The 17,396-nt window shown below is 43.3% G+C and overlaps 1 protein-coding gene across 2 annotated transcripts in view; it reads right to left on the reverse strand.

The window, feature by feature from the left end:
• cux2b (cut-like homeobox 2b) overlaps positions 1–17,396 on the reverse strand; it is an 84,804-nt gene that overhangs the window by 65,870 nt on the left and 1,538 nt on the right. The window contains exon 1 of one of the 2 annotated variants that reach the window (XM_038703470.1): positions 689–789. The exons of the other annotated variant lie outside the window; for it this stretch is intronic. The gene's annotated coding sequence lies outside the window, so the exon portion shown is untranslated. Of the gene's footprint in view, positions 1–688; positions 790–17,396 lie in introns of those variants that run through there. 2 annotated transcript variants of the gene reach the window in all.

The following is a 17,396-nucleotide window of genomic DNA, read 5'->3' on the forward strand; positions in this document are numbered from 1 at the left end:
CATTTGCCTTTCCAATTCTTCTCACCAAACACGTTTTTATCATCAAAACCCAAACGTGTTAATAGTAAGAAAAATAGACAAATGTAATGAAATTCAGAATTTAAGAGCCATGCAGGGGGCAGAGGGGCAGCAATTTGTAACCATTTCTGACAGGATGAGTTGGCCTCTCCAACTGAAACAGTAATTATGCTTAATGGTCCTTTAATCTGTCCATCAGGCAGGAGGTGAGCAGCCGGGTCAGCCTAAAGTGCTCCAGGCGTCACAGTGTGTCAGGGTACAGTCAGAGGGGGTGAAGTGCTCCACGAGGAGTGCCAGCAACGCTCGCTTCAGACACACAACACCAGCAGGCTGCAGGACACAGGCCTCCCTACAACACACTCATTAGTCAAATCATCATACACCTACCAACTGCCTCCTGCATAAAAATGCTTACAACTGGACTTCAGAGCAGAGCAGAAACACGCTCCCTGGATGAGTACAGAGTGAGCAAATCAGTGAGGAAGAGTGTGGGCGCCTGACAAGTTTGATCTAATTTGACAAAATCCTAATCATCCTGGACTGGATGATGATTCCCTGGCACGAATCTGTAACTCTCTCTTTACACAGAATCAACAACTGATGGAAGTGGGGTTGGAGGTTAGCTAATTCCAGTTCACGTTAGAAATCCCAGGTCATGTCCCATACATACCTCGACAGTCACGCGTGTCTGAGCGCCCCTATACACAGACAAAGCCGGGGCGGAGAGAGCATTCCAAGCAGAGAGATGGCACTAGGTCAATCCCACTAGTAACAGCAAAGACACAGGGTCCATACCAAAATAAGGGTGAACAAATAGTACCTTTGTACCCAGAGTCATTTGTACCCGGCTCAGGCGCCTGGCTATCTCAGAGCCTGGCAGACAGAGCTCCTAGTCCCAGCTATGCATCTGCACTTGTGCTGTATTTGTTATCTTGGACAAGCATTCTCCCTCACCGTTTCAGTGGCCAAATAGAGAAGGGGGAGAAAACGAATCACTCCTAGACCTACTCCTGTTGTTCCCTCAGCTGTCAACACTTCTCACAGACTTCACCCCCGCCTAGCCACATCGATACAGAGAAGTGACTGCCGCTTGCTTTATGATTGCCTTGTTTTATTCTCTCGGCCGGGCTTTTTCTCAGCCCTCACAGCTCTAATCAGACCGCCTTGCCTGGACAACAGAGCCATTGTCTCTTTAAGTGAAAGAGGCAGTGGATCAGTGAATCCCTTTCCATTTTCCCGCTTTATTAGCCCAGCGGCACACTACTGTTTATACTAGTGGGTATTCTGTGTTTGCTGAGAACAATTACAGTATGACAAATGATCCGTCATTGCCATCTATCAGGCCAGAGCTGACAGGAATCCTATAGACAGGGCAGCCATTCGTCCCCCGCTCCCCATCTCTGGGGTCCCATGCTTTAGTATCCATGACAACGCGCAAGCCACTTGCCACGCTTGCCACTTCACAGTGAGAGATGAGCGCCCGTGAGTGGCTTTGAAAATTAGCCTTTGACACCCCGTGTTCCACTGTGCTCCCACCCTCCTAGCCCACAGTCCAGCCCCTTTGGGGGGCCTTGGAACAGTCCCAACGCTGTTTTCACATTCAGGCTTACACAAACACAAAGGCAGACACACAGCTAGGCGCTACCATACACATACCTCTCTAAGTCTCACTGTGTCAGTTTTATTGTGCCTGAGCTATACGATTCTCAACATTAACCTCACAGCTACATTACCTATCCAGCAATGGAAAGGAAAGAGAAGCACCAACATGGCCAACATCCATAAAAATAGGGTGGAAAAATAAAATGGGTGAAATAGAAAGAGAAAGGCTGAGAAGTGCCTGAATGCACACGAGCTGCCAGCACATTATCAGACAGAGCCAACTGTCTGAACCCTCCTTCTCACATTTCATGAATGAATTTCTGGAGAAATTATGTCTCTCCAAAAAACAGAAAAAAACTTCATTAAATGATAGAATGTATTGGAAAGTATTTTTTTTGTCAAGTCACAGTAGTTCACTATGCCTCATTTTTTGGTTTAACAGCACGGGAAGGTTGGGTGTAGTGGGAAGGGATTTAAATGTATGTGCAGTACAGATCAGACTGTAATATAGACACAACACTGTGATGTTAGCAGGGAAACGTGCGTAAAATGCTCAAATATAAATTCTAAAACTCTTGCTAAAGCACAAGTCAAGTATGAGAGATGCTGTGGACCAAGCTACGATTCCCATTTGACTCCCAGACACACCTCTTTGGGGTTGTGTTTATGCCATAAACTCCACTTGGCAGCTGAGGATCATATTACTACCGTGAAAGAAACAAACAAAGCTGTGCAAACGTGGCGCACTGTCAGGAGCAACGGTTTTACGGCGTGTGATTAATCATATTTGGAGAAACATTAAAGGGAAAGGAGGAAACTGGCTCCAGCACTAGGAGGTAAGGGTGTCAACTGATATAACCCACCACTGACATCAAGCAGAGCCAGCTAGCTCATTGATGTGGCAGCGTCTCATTTTCACCAGTTTGGAAGCAGACAGTTTTGCAGCGCCTTGCGGTTCTTAATTATCTTCCGACTTTGTCTAATTCAATCAACACAACTCAGATCTGGCTGCGAAATGGCACTCACATCCCCTGAAGCTCAGCAAGTCAAAAAACACTGAATAAGTGGAACAGTCAAACTGACAAAATGGCATAGCACATGAGAAATAACTGCTATTTTATCTCCCGGGCTGAGACCTCATCCACAGAGGAGGGGATGAGCGGAGGCTGAGAGAGCGACCAATCAGCTTTTTGTTTTAAGTTACAAGGCTGTGTTCAGGGGAGGGGGGGGGGGGAGACACAGGAGTCAAGTGCTTTGATGACGCTGCAGATGTTGCCTTGCTGAGCACTGTGAGGTCACTCTGTTAGCCGAGACTCTTCAGGTCCCTTGCTCAGATGCTTCCTGGCGAATCTAATATCCTGTTAACACAACAGCATCTAACTACAATGTCAGATGTCAGGGTGGTGCGCTATTTCACCCGACTTCCTCACTACTATCCGTTTTTTAATAGAATGCAAGACACACATGGTAGCACATATACACACACACACACACACACACACACAGAATTTAAAGGTCATTAGGGATTATACTGTTTGCCAATTTGCAGTCTAAAAAGTGAGTGACATAATGAGAGGAGGTGGGATGGCTGAGCCCATCCCCCCAAAATCCTTTTCCGCACCACCACTATTCCCACCCATTCACCTCCCATCTAATTCCGAGGGCCACAGCATTATTAGATTTTGACATTATTAGCTGAAATAGCAGAGAGGCCCTGCTGTCATTATAAAGCCTTTACTTTCGCACTGACTGCCAAATCTGTTTTGCACTAGCTACAGACTGCCAAACCCAACAATGGCAGATTAGTGAAGCCCTTCTCCTGTTGCAGCAGAGGTTAATATAAAGTGACAGGGCTAAGTCCGCTCCGATTAAGTATGCTGAGAGATATTACGGCAGTTTGTTACATCAGATCGTTATTGGATTAAACAGCATGCACAACAATGAAAGTTTAATTTTAATTTTCTGCAGGAATATAAAACAGGCCCTGAGAGCGCTCCTGTCAGAACAAAGGCAGTATTACAATACCTTCTTGTTTTTGCTTCCCCCTTTGCCATTATCGGAGAGTCAGACATGAGCAAAAGATGACGGTAAGTGAGGATGTCAACCTTTAGATTTTTTTCTCTCCCTGACGTTAATAAATTATTTATAAACCAACAAAATTCAACTGCACTTCACAAGCCAGGATTTGGTAACCTAAAACATAGGGGGATACAGTAGGTAACAAAAATGATGAGAGCGATTTAATTTCCCTGACCCCGCTGTTTATTGGTTTGGTCATCTACCGCTGTGCAGCATGCAGCGAGAGCCCGGTTGGCCAGTGCATTGTTAGCTCTGCAAGAGGTCACTGCACCTGACCAATAAGCTGTTATTAATCCTTACAGAGTCATCCATTAGCCCATCCAATTTTTATGACCCTCTTCTTTATTAGATGAGCTATCAGCTGTCCATATCTGGCAGAAATATGGACTTCCTCATCTGGGCTCCAACACTCCCATCTTCCCAGAAGGTTTTGGCGTGCTGGGCCAGGTAGAGTGAACCTGAAGTCTAGCCAGGGGAGCAGGGGGGACGGGAGGGGCTGAATCTGCCAGTCTCCTGGGGTATTCCCCACTGTCCCGTTACCTCCGATAAATCTCAGTGCTTTACGATTAGGTACATAAAATGAGTCATAGATCTGGACGGTAAATAAGAGCTTGTCAGCGCGGCTGACGCCAGGCCCGGCTCCTCCTCCACCTCCTCCTCTGCCGGATAGTCCCTCTGTACCCCGGCCATCAGACTGCTGCTATTGAGCTGGGGCTAAAAAGGCTCCAATAAATAAGCCTGATATTTCCCCCAGGACGTCTACGGTGCCCCCCTGAAGCATGCTTGCATACACTGAACAAACAAAAAACGGCCAGCATCAGAAACACCACTGTCTGGATGACAATGTTTTATTTGTTGTTTTTCAAATCATCTTCGAAATGGTATTGCACTTGTTGTTTCTAATTACTTGTCTCAAGAAAAAAAAAACAACAGGAAGTCAATGGATCAATCCATTTCAAGTACATTCAAACTATACTCTGGACTCCAACGCACTGATGTCTTTTAATGGACCTTCAATCCATACTTGCAATTAAGCATGCAAAATCTCCCATTAAGTAAGTCCACTTACAGTGTATTTACTCTGGTGCTGTTTGGGTGTTTCAGAGTGCGTCTTCCACGAGGCTGAGAGAGCAACGGCAAGATGACCTGAGGGAGGAGTGATGGTCTCCAAATGCACTAACACAATGATGGACACTTCCTCTGCAGCGCCAGCTAATCATTGTTGCAGATTCGTTTACACTGGTCCAAAATGACTCCCTGAATGACCGCCTTTGCATATTAAACAGACAAACAGACAATAGGGACACGCAGTTGGAGGACATGAGAGCAGCTAAACACCGGCAGTGTCGTGATCGTCTGGGGAACAGTAGACTCATAATACTGTATGTACAAATGGGAATCCACCGGCTGATTGATAGCATATTAAACAGAATTGTGTTACTGCCTAGCCACTGCACATTTTGACAAGGCACCTGCAAAACTGTTTTCAACATACATCAGCACCTATTCAGCATAACTGCATACAAAGTGCATTGCATCTCACTGTACCAGAAAAAGGAGGCTATCAGGAGAATGAAGTCTGGAGAGGAAAGCAGAGAAAGTGCATGGCTACAGGCATGCAATCAGCTAAGAATTCAAAATCTCACCCAGTTTATACAGTTCTATAATCAGAGAGCAAAGAAGAAAAAAACAACGCCATTGGCACAGCAGCACGGAGATTCAAAACATTTTCATTAGTGAGCGAAAAAATAAGTACTCCTTAGTGAAAGCATTGCTTCTTTTTGCATAAGTTTGATGTTTAAGAGGGAAGATTAGATGGAGGACAGGGGTTTTTATGTCAAGTCTGAACTCTGCAAAAGCCTTTCCTACTGGTTACACCATCCAACATATATTGTTGTTTCATCCATTGTCAGCCAGACACCGAGCCACAAAGACTATGAAGCAAAAGTGAAGCTACAATAAATAATTCTCATCTCGCTTATTGATTTAATTTGTGAAAGTGTAATGCAAAATGTAGAAGTTATTTTACATCTTTTTCATGACTTCCTTGACTGAAAACATGGTAATCATCATTCATGAGTTTTTCATTTTATCTACGACTATTTTACCAAATGCTGTACTCTTAATCCAATATAGGAACTAGCAATATCTTTCCATTGAGGTCAAGAAATATCTGCATAGGGTTGTGCTTAAACAGAGGATACGAGAAAATCTAATTACACTATGTGTTATCATGTCTGTGTATGCCGTGATGCCAACATGCCATTATGTCAAACTAATTCCATCATGTTAATATGCAAACTTGTCATTATATCACCGGGTCAAAATGTCATCATGTCATGCCAGTGTCATTTGCCTATATGTTAGTATGTCAATATGACAACGTGTCATTCAATATGTTACTATGTCATGCACCACAGTCAATATGCCAGTTATGTTAGTTTATGGAAAAATACACTAACATGACTTTATAGCATCCCGTGTTGGCTTCTCTTTAAACATATCTATCTTTGTACAGTATATATTCAGTATGTATTGTGTCAATAGGACAGACAAACCATTGACAAACCTCACTGCCTTTTTTTTTAAATGACACGTAGTCACTGTTTCACTGACTACTGTATGTCATTAAGAGTCGCCCACCCGCTTCCCTGCTCCACCAACTAAGATAAGTCTAGTTGTTTGTGTACTGTAAATGGGATGTGTTCTTTCTGACTTCAGTCTATTGTTTGGATATCCTTGTAGCTCCAACCTTCTGTTTATTTTATTTGAGCTTTTTCATCACTGCCTCAGTGTCCTTCTGTTGTATTGATCTATGTCATCTGCTCAGTCTTTTATCCGTCATGACTATGAAGTGGTCTGGAACTTGTTTTGAAATAAGCTACATACAATGTATAGAAGGGATCCATGCACAGCTGTTTTGCTTTGTTTCATTGTCTCATCTGTCATCCCGCTTCTTGCACATCATAGGACCCACAGCATCAAGTCTTTCCAGACAGCTTTAAAATGTTGCCAGTCAGTAAAAATGTTATGAAATGACCAGATTAAGACACAGTATAACAAACTTGAACACTTTTTCATACAAATATTTCGACTACATTTTCAGTCACAGAAGCAAATCATTTTCCACACAGTGACAATAATTTTAAGATTTTATGCTCTATTGACTCAGCATTATTGAAATAGTTTGGGGAACTACCCAGCATTTGACTGCTCTCAGCCAACACACTTTATATGTGGATGAAATCAGTACCTCCTTATGAATGTTAAGTATAATACATGAGCTGACACACACAGATATAGAAAATGTTTTGGCCCATCTGGTGCATGTACAATAGAAAAAAATGCCTACTTGACCCCACATTGGTTTTACAGAGTTTCATCTTGGGGGCTTCGACTCATACCAAAATTTGCAAATGTAATATGTAAAGACACGATGTAACAGCACTTGGCCAATAAAGTCACCCTCTACAATTGACCCACAGTTGTTTTGGCGTATGGATCTTACTCATTTCTGCTTTTAGTTGTTATTAATGTCATTTTTACTATGCATGTCCAGCTCTATGCAACAAAAGCAGAAAAAAATCAGAAAATTAGCTTGTGCTGTCAACTATGTAGTTTAAATGGTTGCACTTTTTATGTGAACTGCTCTTTAATATTTGCATTATTTCAACTGAGTACACTTCTCTAGTCTCTAGTTAGAAATGAAAGAACAAAACACATTGTCTCTACTTAGTGTTCTGTCTGGGTCAGTAAAGCTTCATTTTTCGTGACAGTTTATGAGGTGTTACACAGTATGACATTGTCACAGACACAGTATGCCAATGTCTGGCATTTTAAACCAAAGCTAATTGTCATTTTTCACTATAATGATTTCTAATTATTTTAGAGTTGTGAGCGACATAAAATATTTTACAGTAGCATGGAGTAAGCGATATTTTATATGTGCACTTTTATGTGTGTGCTGTCATATTATTGATTCGTCTTTTTGATTGATATATTGACTTAACCCCATCAGGACAGAACATTATTGATTTTACACCATATTGTACCAGTTGACCTTGTTTACTGAAACATTTCACTGTTTAAAAAGAACACTGTGTGGGCAAGTCTATTAGTTATTTATTTGTACATTTATGTGAAATTTGCCTATATAGTGGTGCCAAAGCAATAATATTACTTCTATACTACTATTATATGTAATGATGAAATATCCAATATCATGGAACATCAACCACCCACAAAGACCATGTGACATGTTAGAGTGGTCCTCAATATTGTCCCATTCTGACGGGACAGTATTTATATTTCATTAAAAGTTCTTCCCTCTGACCTTTACACGCTGAAGGATCCTTGAAGTGATCAAACAAATCATATTTGGTGGTTGGGGTTTTAAGAACCAGATGTGCTAAATGAGTAGCACTCTGAAGAAGGATTACCTCCCCATCATTCTGCCTACGTATCGAGTCATAACTAGACTTCGTCAGCAGTTGCGGAGAGGTTCTGAACATTAAGTTTATGGGCTCCTCATTATTTAACATGTTAGGGTCTCCCCACAGCCCAATGAAATTTTGATGGCAGCATTACAGCTAGTTTGTTGGCTCCTCACTCCTACTCACTACTTATGCAGATGATAATGAGTAAGAGAAGTCTCTTTGGACAGGCCCACATTCGTAGAGGAAAAGACATTAGGCTAATCCACCTTTCTGCTCTGATGTGAATAAATATTCTTCCAAAGGGCATGATCAGAGAGTGTTGGATTTGCTGCAGCCTTGGTGGTGGTGGTGGTGTTGTTGTTGTTGCAGACATGCATGATGAGGTCAGACCCCTGCCTGGACGGGCCAGGGACTGCAGTGGTGCAGTGATCTGAGCTGGCCATTTCCTGCCTCTACATCTGCATACAGTAAAAAACAAACATTCCTGTAAATAAAGACGGCTGTCCGGCAACTGTCTTCCCAGCGACAATGGTATTGACCGTAGTCAGATGCTCCGCTGATTAAAAATTGATCCATTTTGAAAAATCTAATCAACTGAATAGGATTCTTTCATACATAGGGTGGGGTTGGGAGCATTTGTTGGGGGGGGAGGGGGTTGAGCAGCTGCTGACACAGAGAAGCAGACCTGTTATTAACCCTTACACCCCCATGCAGCCCCCTGCACCCTGCACCCCAGTTCACATCCCCCTGCGCCCCGGGACCAGACATGGCCCAGACGGTCTGAATTATTCAGCAGTCTGAGAGAGGCTCCGGCCACTTGGCCTATTAATGCCTGCCAGGAGAGGCTAGTGGCTCTAATGGCCAGTCCACAGGAGCCCCAGTTCCCAGTGGACGGGAGGAGGGCTGCTAACGCTAGGCTGCAGGGGATGTGAGAGCGAATTCATCAGGGGCTGAGGTCGCGGCAGGTTAATGATGCCGCACGTCTAGACGAACGCTGGACTCACCCTGCCCAAAAGGCTGTGGGGGATGGCGTTGGGATGCAATAATATTTTTATCTTTGAGGGAGACCCAACCCTGTAATATTAAGTCTTGGGGCTTATTTATGAAAGAGCAGCATTGTTGACTTTGACCATGATCCACAATTGAACCTCAGGTAAAAATAACAGAACACAATGAATATCTCCAAACCCACCGATATGACCAGACTTGATATTATATTCTGGTAGTCCTACTATTATTTAAGGCTAAATGAAAGGAAGCGCAGTAAGTAACATTTATCACAAATGGATAAAATGTTCTGACATAGCTGAACAGCATTCATAATAGAGAGATTAAAAGATTGCCTACACAACCCAATTCTGATTACTTACAACCCCTTATCATCATTGCACAAACAATCCCAACAGCTGGAGAGGGCCCTCAACTCCAGCACAAAGTCACTCAGTAATCAGGGCATCTCCCCCACAGAGAAAGGGGATGAGGCTCAGGGTGCGACTCTCATTTGGGAGCAGCTCGGGTTGCCATGTGGTCTATCACCTTGGTGATCATGTGCATCCGCTTGGTGTCTCTGAGGGTGTAAACACAATAGTAGACACAGGCATAAGAGAAAATGACACCCCTGGGTGCAGCACGGATGATCCAGTCAACAACAGCAGACTACATGATCTGTGTGGTATCTACCTGGAGGATTCCTAATAGAGAAAGCTCTCAGACAAAAAGTAATCATTGTTGCACCAGAACACTCAGTCATTGTTCACTGTGAGGACAAATACATTATAAAGTCCAGACAGAGAGGCAGAGGAAGGTATTCTTATTATCATCCACTGGAGATTTATGCACTTGAAGGTTGAGTTCTTTGAGTGAGTGGGCTTGATAAGTCTGATGAAGTGGAATGAGTTTAGCCTTCAATAGGTACTATCTGTACTGGACCGCCACAACGCACGAGCTTCCCTTATCCAGGATTTGATGCCAAGCGCATTTACTGTTGAGGTCAACACCGCTACCATGATTGAACCAAACCAAGGGCATCCCATGGAAGGCTACAGAGGGGACGCAGACACACCCAGCGCCCATTTGCACAAATGTCATTTCCCCCAGCTCCCCTCACTCAAGGTGACGAGGCACATCATTCAGAGAGCAGTGAGAAATGATCCTGGGGGCCTCTTCGCAGCCGAGATTCTCCCACATTCAGAAGGAGTCGGTGAAAACGAGCTCCTTCCAAAATACAAGACATCCTTTCAGACATCCGAGCAAAAATGTAGAAAATGTGTTGGCCATGCAGAGAACCACACACATAGCAAACTATTTTGCTTGGCTGCAGCTAAAAAAAAATCATATGTTTGCTTGTCATAAAGAAACACTGTATCACAGTTTAAATATTGGTCCTGCATTAATAGTCAATTGGATCATTTCCATACAGCATCAAGCTGAGATGAAATATTGTGAGAATAAACATTCTTGTGAGGTCTGCCCAGATCTCCTGCAGTCAAGTGCTCAAGAGAACCCAGAAGACTGTCCACTCCACATGTATGTTCCCTTGTCATACAAGTTGACCCCCCTCACCTCAACCAAAATTCTGTTCCTAGGGCATACTCTTCCTCCTGCCGCATACAGCTGAAGCCTGGAGCAATGTTTAGCTAAACCTGCTGGCCTACGTAGGCAGGGAGAGTCCCCAGAGGGCTGAACAATCAGACAATTTCAAGATCATGAAGCATTAAACCAATCCCGGCAGGGTACACTAATTAAACAGCCGAGCCCGGCACAGCCAACCAATCCCCACAGAGCAATTAAATCCATCCCCTCTAAAACACTGTGGAACCTGTCTGGGGAAAACTGCCGAGGAGTGAGAGAGAGGAGAGAAAAAGGGAGAGATGGAGAGGGGAGGAGAGGAAAATATCATAAAATTCATCTGGAAAAAAAAAACAGAAAAAAAAACTATAGGGGGAATGCAGCAGGAGGCTAACAAGGGAAATTGAAAAAGGAGCAACTCAATTCAGTTCTTTGTTCTTTTCTCCCTTTTTTGCATTGAAATTCAAAATGTCTGCCTTTCCTCTCTACTGGGGGTGTGGGTCTGTGACCACATTTAAATGCAAAAATAGTGACCCTGTTGCAATCAAAAGTTGCATATTTAATTAAGATTACAAGGTCTGGAAAGCACTCGTGAGACTGAACGGAAAGACAGAATAGCCTCAAGGCCTATATTACACACCGGCAGAGCTGCTAACACAGTTGCAAACCCTAATCAATACACCGATGCCCTCCACTACGAAAGTAAATGAACAGGTGACAATGGAGGCATGACATCACTGGGCTTTTCAGTGAACAACAAAACCAGATAAACTGAGAAGCAGGAGGCAGTGGAGAGATGCAGATTGATTTTGGGATGATACTGTACCTCCTACACACCAGCAATAACTAATTAGACTGCATGTGTTAACATATATAATTGCTGACATTAATAATTGATAATAAATGAATAGGGAGATATTTTTTCCCCAAAATCTCATGGTTAGATAGGCAAATTCTCCCTGTTATGTTATTTCCCTGGAGAGGCACCGACAAAGTGCAAGTGTATTTTGGTGGTGTTGAAGAGGAGCCGAGAATGCTGAAGGGGTATGACTCGAGCGGGAGCGACTGCAAACCAGAGGTGTGGACAGGGAGATAGACTTGCTCTTTTCTCCCCCGACTGAGGCGGTGTATAAATCACTGAGCCCAGCTTCATGTCTCCACTTCCTGTTCCTCTCCATTAAAAATGATAAACTGTACCTCTTGAAGCCACTCGCTCGCTTTAGGGTCCCAGTCTGCACCTTCCTGGTGAAGAAGCGAGAGTACACGGCTCAGATTTATTCCATACCCTCCCATTGTTGGGGATGAATAAGAGAGTAATTAAGTGTGTGGGGGTAGCAGCTGCACAAAGACAAGACCCGCTACCACAACAAGCCTGATCCGTCTGCTTTTGCTACAACACACATTTTGTATTATTTTGATAAATAACACATGTGCTTAGTAACAACAAATGCTGGTTTAACACTCGGAAGACCACCAAGAGGCCGTCTTTCTCTGGTCTTTTCTCTTCTCACTTAAATGAGGACAAATGGGCCTTACAAATGGGTGGCGTGCAGAAGTCTACTATTCCTCCAGTCTGGTAAACACACTGTGAGCAGTGGCACATAATTAGAGTGGCTGAGATCCCAAAAGACAACCTGGAGAAGGTAAGTGAAGCATTGATCTCATGAGTGTGCCGGGCCCAGGAGCACCCTTCACACCATGCTAACTCACGCTACACGACAACCAACATCAGAACACACCCCCTGGAAGGTGCACATTTAGGAGGATACAAAAAAGTCTTTTTCTTATTATTCTTTTTTTGTCATGAAGGACAAAATGGACAACAGAGGAATGAAATACAGCAAGTGAAACCCTGCCAAATGAAGCTGAGCCATGTTAGATAGAGAGAGATGGAGAGAGTGAGAGAGACAGAGGCTGAGAGAGGGAGGGCAGTGGGATTCATTGTATGCCCAGTAAAATGAACAAGAGAGGACTGGTGCTCAATACGTCTGCAGTGGCGTCAGACAGTCAAAACAAATAAAGCCAAGGCCGTGGTGGAGAAACGCAGCTCAATATGGACTTGCTGGGCAGGGGACTAGCTGTCAGCAGGGAGAGAGGACACAGCTTTATACCCAAGCCGATGAGCCATTACTTCTCCTATCCTGATGCTTCCGCCTGCCTCACTGTGAGGGAAAAAGAGGCTGCCCTACCGCCATGCAGCCGTCCTCCAGCAGACTAATGTGTCCCTGAAGTTTTGTTAAAGCTGGTTATTTACTCCTGCAAAGCAATTGCTCCAGCCTAGGGGCAGCAGAACGGAGAACACACTGCTATGAAAAATCTGGCGTCTCTTGCTATGAAGCACTGTCAACTACCAAAGGGGTGTTCCTGCGGGGGGGTACTGCTTTTTTGCCACAAGGCTTCATAAGGCCCTCCCAAACCAGAAATATTCAGGCAGTTAGCCAAAATATGACAGAGGATAATGACAAAATTCTTAGCACTCATTAGCCACAACAATTAGTGATCAATACTATGAAATCATATGTCCACATGAAGTCAATAATTTCAGCTGCTCTGGTTCAAAAGGCAGTTTAAAGGGTCAGTTCACCCAAATTACAAAACATTTTCTCTCTAGTCTAGAGATGAGATTGGATGTATTTGCTCGAGTTTTGAAAAATCGTTTTTTCTGCTCAACTCCAATAAAACTGAGGTGAGTGGAATTTCGTTTGAGGTGCTCACAGCATTTAAAAGAGCAACATCTCTTACCAGAATAACAACGTCCCTGTTTCTCTCATGTTGTCAACAGTTTTTGTTGGGACTACATCTTTGGTGGAAACTGGTTCCAATGAAAAACGTTCACAGGAGGTCTCTGGAGTCTAGTCCTGATCCACGACCATCTTACATGTCGCAGCCCTGCTTCGTTATCTCCTAGCACTCAGACATTCCAGTCACTGATAAAACTTGTTACAGGAAGATATGTTGTAAACTCAGCCTTTCATCAAATCAGGCAGGTGCAAAGTAACAACAAATAATAATAATTCACTCCAAATAACAGAGAAGAGAAACCAAGAAATAAAATGATATTCTCCTTTATATAGCTTCCATCTTTGATTTTACATGACGTGTATTGAAGAGACCTTTCTTGATCAAAGAAAATCAGCGGGTTTTTTTGTTGCTTTGCATCCACCACATCCACTTTTCTCCCACCCACATTATAGGTCACTAAAGAAGATTGCCTATTTTAACACTCTTCCTATAACAAATTTTACAAGCCGATCAGGGACTGAAATGTCTGATTACATGAGATGGAGAGAACAGTGATATGTTGGATGACGGTACTGGGTCAGGGCTATGGATCCTTGTTTGTTTTTTTTGAAAGCTGTGAACAAACTGCATTCACCACCTTTGCACTGGAGTGGAACGTATTTGTCCTGGGGGAAAAAAAAACCCAAAGCTAAACGCATGGCTAGATACCACTAAAGGAAAGTGAGAAAATAGTTAGGATTTTTTTTTTTTTGTAGTTTATGTGAACCAATCCTTTAATATAACAGTTTTCAAGCACACCATCGACAATAGACGGTAACATCATCACACCAGGGCTTATCAAACACGAGCACATACAGCAGTCTGCAAACGGGAGCGCTAGCAAGGTAAAATGATTGGATAGGTATGGAAATCTACTTGAAGGAAGGTCAAAGTGATTAAGCTGACATTAATGACAGGCCTAGTCTTCCTGTGAGAATGCTCACCGTAGCTGTCTCTAAACCCATTTGTCATTCCGCTTCCAACGCTGAAGCATCTGCTTTGAAGTCTCTACCACTAATGCTACACAGAGAGGTTAAACAGCTTAATGCTGAAGTCTGTTTCACTCCTCTCGCTCTCTAATGTTCCCTGCGTTTTATGTACCGGGGTTATGGCTCCTGGATTTCACATCTCAATTTGCCCCAGATAGTCCTGTAAGAGCTCCCGTCTTTTTTATTTGCTTTGTTGTCCCTGTCAAAGAAAGAGAGGGGCAACCCGAAGGATATGGGACCGTGACAGACATGCCCCACCCGTCGATTCATAGACGTGGTACTACAGAAAGCATGTTTATATGGGAGGAATGCACAACTCAGACCAGTGCTGATTATGATGATGGGGCAGCATTTACATTTAAATACACTTAATCTGCTGTAGATTTGACAGACCTAACAACAAAAGACACGTCTTGAAAAATGAGATAATGAGCACATATAGCATCCACTGTGGAGGTCAACTTTAAAGCCTTTTGTATCCATCACAGCATATGAATGAAATGATACAGTCATTGTGTTAAATAATACAAGATCTGAGGCGCTCTGGACTTACTTACTCTCCACTACAATGAGATTATGCTGATGCGTTTGACATTAACAATATCAGCAAACAAATATATGAAAGCATGAATGAAAGGGAGACAGAGACCGATTTTCACAGCCAATTTGAGATTGCAGGGTTGGGGTGTGTGTGTGTTTGTGTTTGTGTTTGTGTGTGTGTGTGTGTGTGCGTGTGTGCGTGTGTGTGTGTGTGTGTGTGTGTGTGTGGGGGGAGCTACTGGCAAACAGCACACAGAGCAGGCTGGCAGCGGAGGCAGCCAGGCTCACAGGCTGCAAAGCAATTTCACTGTTTGGCAATACTGTTGTCTCTGTGTGCGGATTAGAGCTGACACCAGAGCAACTGAGTCATGCTAAATGTAGTACAATCACAAGCTTTTGTTCCTGATCTAAAACCCCACTGCCTCTTAGATTCATGGAAGAGAAACAAGGCTAAAAAATGGTTACAAATAAGCGGAGCGTTATTTCGCCGTATGAGCGCAGCATTGCGACATTGCTAAAAACAACAGAGGGCTTAAAGTAACCGGTAGTAAAGGCACATAGCCCAAGTTTCCTAAAGTAAAATCAAACAAAAGTCTTTTTCGCCTGCTTTGATGATGTCCTTGCAAATCTTTTTTTTCTGACTGCTTAAAAGGCAATTAAAGGTGAAGATATGTGCGATAAATTAATGAGAAAGTATCAGCTGATAGGATTAAACAGAACTACGAGTCTACAAGTCTTTCTGCAGGCCCAATGCTCTCTCTCTCTCTCTCTCTCTCTCTCTCTCTCTCTCCAGGTACTGTATTGGCCCAGAGTTGTTTTTGGGCCTGGCAGGACCTGGCAGGACAGACCCTGACCCGTCCTTTTCATGCTCGCCCACGGAAATGCCATCTGGCTGGTGTGAATGATTACCACAGCAACGGCCGGGTGACCTGCAGCCAGCAGGAACCAAGGTCACTCCACCTCAGCGCTTCGCACTTTCCCTGCCCTCTTTTCATCAGCCTGCAGGTGAATTATTCATCCTGTACAACTCGGAGGCACAAATCTACTGGAAATCAACAACCAAAAACTGCACACTCAGTTTACTGATATAATAACTTTAAAAATAAACGTTCCAGTGTGAACTGCTAAAATACACAGCTTGTAGATCGCCATGGGTTCTCAGAAATAAGAATACTATAAGAATACTGTTCTATATGAGAAGAGATGGTGAAACAGCTGTAATGATTTTACACTGCCAGAAATCGGCTCCAACCATGACTGAACGAGAAATAAGTGAATTAATTGATTTCTGACACATGTAACAGAGGATGTCACATTTAAGCTACAGGCATGTTTGCAACCAGAGGCTTGTAAGACTATTTACCAGAGCTGCAGACAATAAGATAATGTGATCAAACCCATACTAGTCCTGTGAAATATTACAGGTTTCAGTGTTAAAGGAAAAAGAATTCAGTATAAAATGAAATTATTTCTCAACACAGCCACCACTTTCAACACATGCATGTGTCTAGTGTTATACATCACATCTTTGTCAACTGTCAAATAACCATAACCAACACTGTGGCAAACTTTATATGACCTTTATAAACAGGTTGAAAAGCATAAAAAATGGCACTTACTTAATTATGTGGACTAATAGGTGTATTTCTTGGCATCCTTCCAAAATAACCTGTTTGCACAGCTGTCCAGGTGATTAACAGTGTTTTAGTTCACATATCCTGGACTACATGAAAATATAATCCAAAAGCCAAAAGACCAGAGATGCTGCAGAGGTAAACACCTAAATTAGTTTCATCCACCTTCCACCTATTTCTCATAGGTGAAATTATCTAGCCACCTTTATAAACTGACAATAATCATTCTGCAGTAGATTGAGGGTACTACTGTTTCACAGCAAGTGGTATCAAAGTGATTCATTGTACAGGAGGATAAGGTCATTCAAGGGAACACAAGCATGAATTAACACTTTTCTGCAGGTATCATGAATTTTTCTTTATTTTAGTGGCTGCATGCCTTGTGATGATCACAGACTGGAGGCTATCCTTTTCATAATGTACCACTACATCACTGCTCATGACACTAGGTAATGGCTTGGGCATCCTTAAGGGGCAGTTCAGATTTAGCTTCTAGGCTGCTCAGTCACATTTAATGAAAAACCTTGAATGTATACATCCATCATAAATATTACACGGTCCTCTGGAGCGGGGTGAATCGGGACGGGAGCCCGCAGAAGGGACGCTACATGAAGCCGCAACAACAACAGCTCCTTCGCCCCTCTGGATCCCAACCTGGACGAGAGAGAGGTCCAGCGGCTGGGAGCTGGAATAACACTCGACCAAAGCAAGACAACCGAGAGCCACCAGATCTGATTTCTCCTCCTCGG

The sequence above is a fragment of the Micropterus salmoides genome, unplaced genomic scaffold (assembly GCF_014851395.1).
Source record: "Micropterus salmoides isolate LMB-PRFRI ecotype aquatic unplaced genomic scaffold, ASM1485139v1 Ms_hic_scaffold_7, whole genome shotgun sequence".
Classification (NCBI taxonomy): Eukaryota; Metazoa; Chordata; class Actinopteri; order Centrarchiformes; family Centrarchidae; genus Micropterus; species Micropterus salmoides.